Below are 6060 nucleotides of genomic sequence, written 5' to 3' on the forward strand. Positions count from 1 at the left end.
GTAATATTGTTACTTTACTTATTACTTTCTGGCAACAGTAATTAGTTACACTACTAGTTACATTACTTTTCTTCACGCCCCACAGAAGTTGTAACTGTGTATCTTCCACATAAAATTCTTCTAGAATGTTACTAACAACATATTTCTGCCTCATCATTTGACCAAAATCCACATTAGATGCGAAGTTATTACAAACACTCAATACTGATTGATAGTGACATCCAAGTAGAAGTTGTATTAATGATATTGTATTAATCTCATTAATTGTCATGTGTAGCTTGAAGCTAATTGTAATTTATCAAATCACATAAATTTGTAAGAAACTGTTTAATTTTCAAAAGATTTTTAATTATAGTAATATAATGTACCACATGCAACAGTGTTCAGATCATCCTTTTTCCTGACAAAATCAGTATAATGCAATATTTCTATCTGCTGAATGTAAGCTTTTCCATATTCCAAGCTTGCCTGCTGCACTGGGGACATCACCTGCATGTGCGAGTTGTGAAAATTATGAAAATAAATCTAGGAATTATTTGATTGTTAGATTTTAAATCAGCTGGGTTGAGGCATCAAAAGTAACTAAGCTGTTTTATGGATGGTAACTGTAATAGTATTACTGAAATCTTATTAGTAATTAGTTACACTACTAGTTAAAAGTAATATTATTACAGTAACTAGTTACTGCCCAACACTGAACATCACAGACACATTCTGGGGACACCTGAGACTATTACATCTTATAAAAATGGGCATGACAGGTGCCCCCTTTAATACAGTTTTGGGTACCAGACAAGACTTCTTATTAACGGATTTTGGGTATTAGGCAATTTTGCTGACTAATTGTTCTGTTACCAGAGAAAAACGTTTTTGTTTTGTTTTTCTTTTCTTCTGTTTTTAACATTAATTGTTTTAACTTTAATTATTTTTTGAATACTATAATATTTTGCATTTTGCCAGTGATTGTCAAAGTTGCTTTCAAGGGACCAGTAACAAAACGGACCAGTTATCAGCACAATATGACTGAAGCACAGTTCTTTTAATTGTGCATGAGCGGCGAGCGAATCTCTGCACGCGTTCACCCATAGGAAAAAAATATTGCTCAGTGCTTGCTTTTCCTAAGCTCAGGAGACTTAGATGAGATTCTCATATATCTCTCATTTTAGTATCAACAGCATTTCAGATGTTTCTCGTAAAATTCCTTAGGAGAAATAGAAGTAGACACAAATGAGACATGAGAAATATTTGAGAAAAAAACAAGAGAGTCAAATCTGAGAATGTGGTGGAAGAAACAGAGAATATCTCTTTATTGTCTTCCTGCAATCTCCAGCAATCTGTCCAGCATTGTGTATACACCACATTTTCCAAACACACTAGAAAGGACTTACAAGTGCAAGATGTTTACTATAAGAGCAATACCTTTGTTTTTTTAACAAATGTAAAACTAGTGTACCAGTGTTTGTTTGTTTCTTTTTTTTTTTTTTTTTGCTTTGTTTAACATTCACAGCGCATTTTTGCATGTATGTAAATATAGGTTATGGTTCCCTCTGTTAAATCATTGTCTGTGATTGAAATGGTGTGGATAAATGACATTGAAGCTAACGGGAGGGAAGAAAAAAAAAAAAGATCTCTTTAACATTTCAAATATTTCTCCTAGACAGAAATGAGTTTACTTTAAGACTGAATGGAAACTTTTGCTTGAGTCTCCTGCTTCTCAAACTTGTCTCCTGAGACAAACACTCTAACACTCTCACAACAGTCTCCTTTAAAGCTTTAAGAGAGATCTCCACAACATCACACACTGTGCTCAGATTTTTCTCAGTAGCTAGAGACTCTGGATCTCTCACATTTGTCTCCTCAGAAGTTTAGAAGAGATCTCAACAACCTCACACTCTGTGCTCAGATTTTTCTCCTACACCAAAGACTCGGGAGCTCTCACATATGTCTCCTCTAAATTTCAGAAGTGATCTCAATAACTTTACAAAGTGTGCACCAAGTCAAATTCCCCAATATGAGCTCAAACATTTCTACCATATAATATGTATTAATACTCAAATTGGTCAATTAATTATGCTCACTTTTGTTTCTAAAAGTGCAGGCTGTTGTTTTTCATAACAAATGCTATATAGATTAATTTAAAAAAAAGTAATTATTGGCCTGGTAAGGATTAATAGGCTAGCCTTATTATAACAAATGCTATAGTTAGGAAGTAACAAGTACAAGTCAGAATCGAGAGCCATGTGTAAAATATGTTCTAATGATGAGTGAAGGAAAAATCTGGCCTTCAAAAATTCCAAGATATGGCATAGGCCTAGATTAAACCATCAAGAGCCTGATGAACTGTTAAGGAGAAAGAAATATCAATATATAAGAAAAATGTTTGACTTCCCATGGCATGTTGAATTAGAACATTCCATAGCCTACAAGTGCCTAAATAATATAAAATACATTATATATCCTATGTAAACAAGTAATTGTAAACTAGGCTATTACTTTATTGCAGTTACGTTATCAGCCAACTTTGGTAACACAAAAGACCATATTACAAAAATAAACATATAACCAAACAAATAAATAAACCTTATGAGGGAGCATGACCCAGGACTCCAATAAAATGTCTCGGGGTACCCATGTAACCATGGTCCCCCGAGAGGGAACAAGACGCTGCGTCCCTCTAGTGGACACATTGGGGAACGCTGTCATTGTGACCAGTGTCTGAAGCACGTGTGAAACAACGCCAATCTATTGGTCCACATGGCCCGTGACATCATAGGCGGGTACCCGGAAGTATTAAAGGGCACCTGCTGACTAAGTCCCCAGTTCAGTTGTCTGAAGGAGACATAAACAGGCAGGCCGAAGGCATGGCAAGGGGACACAGCGTCTTGTTCCCTCTCAGGGAACCTTGGTTACCATGGTTCGATTGTAGCTCCGTGTAGCTTCACTTTTCTGTAGAATCTCTATCTTACTTTCACCTTCTGCTGTTTAAAGTGATAAAATATAACTTAATTCCCACCATATTTCTGATATTATCTATCAAACTAATTAACAAATTTGATCGTTCACTTTTAATCAAAAACCGCACGCATTAGCATTCGTTAGCCGGTTAGCTTGTCATTCGCGGTTCCATTCGTGTTTCTATTCGCGCCTATTATTTTCTTTTTTCTCGCTCCATTTAATTTCTCTCTGGCTCCGTTTTTCACGAGTTCATCAAACAACAGTGGTAAGTGAATTCATTCATCAACCATGGTGAGTAAAGGCTTCTTCTCCTGCTATTGTTGTTTGCACCGCTTGCCACATGTACAGTTTATCTCTCTCTGTCGGCGATGAGGGATTCACATGTGATAAATGCAGGGAAATAGTTAGGCTGACAGAGAAGATTTTAGAACTAAAGACACGCATCCAAACTTTAGTTGAGGATTGTAAGAATGTGAGGACTGTAGATACTGCTTTGGATGCAACTAGCTCAAGGAGTCCTGTACATTTTTTGGTTCTGGTTTACAGAGCCTCCGCAGTAGGGCGACTGGGTGACTGTGAGGTGGCATAGTCGCTGATCAAAACACCGCTCTTCCGTTCCGATCAGAACATCAAACAGGTTCTCCCCACTCAGTGACGCACCCACTGAGAAACCTGATGAAAGTGCTCTAGTTATTGGCGATTCTATTGTACGGAACGTGAAAATAGAGACACCAGCCACCATAGTCCAATGTTTACTGGGAGCCAGAGCGCCTGACATCTTGGCAAATTTAAAAGTGCTGGCTAATGCTAAACAAATTCAGTAAGATTGTTATCCACGTCGGCACTAATGATGTTCGACTTCGCCAGTCGGAGATCAATAAAAATAATGTTAAAGAGGTGTGTGAACTTGCAAATGCGATGTCAGACACTGTAATATCCTTTGGTCCCCTCCCTGCTTACCGGGGTGAGGAGATACGGTAGCAGACTGTCGTCACTCAATGGCTGGATGTCTAAGTGGTGCCCACAGAATAACAGGTTTTATAGACAATTGGACGAGTTTTTGTGGCAGACCTGACCTGTTGAAAAGAGATGGTCTTCATCCCTCCTGGGGTAGTGCCGCTCTTCTCTCTAGAAATATGACACATAGTCTTAGAGTTCGTACTTGATTAACTGGAGCCCAGGTCAGGAAGCAGACAGACACTATATCACACAGATATCACACTATAGAGACTGTGACTACAAAAATAAGTATTAATAAGTAATACAATAAGTAATACAAAAAGTATTCTCGTCGCTTCATAAAATTCAGATTGAACCACTGATGGCAGATGGACTATTTTGACTATGTTTTTTATACTTTTCTGGGCCTTGACAGTGTAATTTACTTGGCAGTCAATGGGACAGTCACAAGCCTCCCGGATTTCATCCAAAATATCTTAAATTGTGTTCCGAGGACGAACGAAGCTTTTACGGGTTTGGAACGACATGGGGATAAGTGATTAATGACAAAATTTGCATTTTGGGGTGGAGTATCCTTTTAAGGAAGGTTAAGGAAAAGAGTCCAACACCGTGGTATAATAAGCACACTCGCGCCCTAAAGAGAGCAGACTGGAAAATGGAGAGCAGCTGGAGGAAAACAAAACTAAAGGTATTTCATATTGCTTGGCAGGAAAGTACCCTATCCTACAGAAAAGCATTAAAAACTGCTACATCTGATTACTTTTTGTCTTGTTTAGAAGAAAACAAACATAACCCCAGGTATTTATTCAATATAGTGGCTAAAATAACAAAAAATAAAGCATCAGCAGGGGTTGACATTTCCCAACAGCACAGCAGTAATGACTTTATGAACCATTTTACTTCCAAGATTGATACAATTAGAGATAAAATTGTAACCATGAAGCCGTCAGCTACAGTATCGCATCAGTTAGTGCACTAATAGATCCCCTGAGGAACAATTCCACTCATTGTCTTCTACAGGAGAGGAAGAATTGTATAAACTTGTTAAATCCTCTAAACCAACAACATGTATGTTAGACCCTATTCCATCTAAACTGCTAAAAGAGGTGCTTCCAGAAGTCATAGATCCTCTTTTGGCTATTGTTAATTCGTCATTGTCATTAGGATATACTGTATCCCCAAAACCTTCAAATTAGCTGTTATTAAGCCTCTCATTAAAAAAAACACACAACTTGACCCCAAAGATCTAGTTAATTACAGCACGATCTCGAATCTCCCTTTTCTGTCAAAGATACCAGAAAAGGTAGTATCCCCACAATTATATTCCTTCTTAGAGAAAAATGCTATCTGTGAGGATTTCCAGTTAGGATTTAGACCATTTCATAGTACTGAGACTGCTCTCATTAGAGTTACAAATGACCTGCTCTTATCATCTAATCGTGGTTGTGTCTCTCTATTAGTGCTACTGGATCTTAGCGCTGCGTTCGACACTATTGACCACAACATTCTTTTGAATAGACTAGAAAACTTTGTTGGCATTAATGGAAGTCCATAAGCATGGTTCAAATCGTACTTATCTGACCGCCATCAATTTGTAGCAGTGAATGAAGAGGTATCATATTGATCACAAGTGCAGTATGGAGTACCTCAAGACTCAGTACTAGGGCCGTTACTTTTCACGCTTTACATGTTACCCTTGGGAAATATCATCAGGAAACACAGTGTTAGCTTTCTCTGTTATGCTGATGATACTCAGCTCTATATTTCTTTGCAGCCTGATGAAACACACCAAATTGAGAAACTAACAGAACGCATAGTCGATATAAAAAACTGGATGAAGAGTAATTTCTTACTGCTAAATTCTGAAAAAACAGGTGTTAATTATCGGACCTAAAACCTCCACATGGAATAACTTAGACCAATGTCTAACACTTGATGGCTGCTCTGTAAATTCTTCATCATCAGTTAGGAACCTAGGTGTGCTATTTGATAGCAATCTTTTGTTTTGACAGCCACATTTCTAGCATTTGTAAAACTAAATTTTTTCATCTTAAAAATATATCTAAATTAAGACCTATGCTCTCAAAGTCAAATGCAGAAATGTTAATTCATGCATTTATGACCTCAAGGTTAGATTATTGTAAT

Source organism: Onychostoma macrolepis, chromosome 22 (assembly GCF_012432095.1).
Source record: "Onychostoma macrolepis isolate SWU-2019 chromosome 22, ASM1243209v1, whole genome shotgun sequence".
Classification (NCBI taxonomy): domain Eukaryota; kingdom Metazoa; phylum Chordata; class Actinopteri; order Cypriniformes; family Cyprinidae; genus Onychostoma; species Onychostoma macrolepis.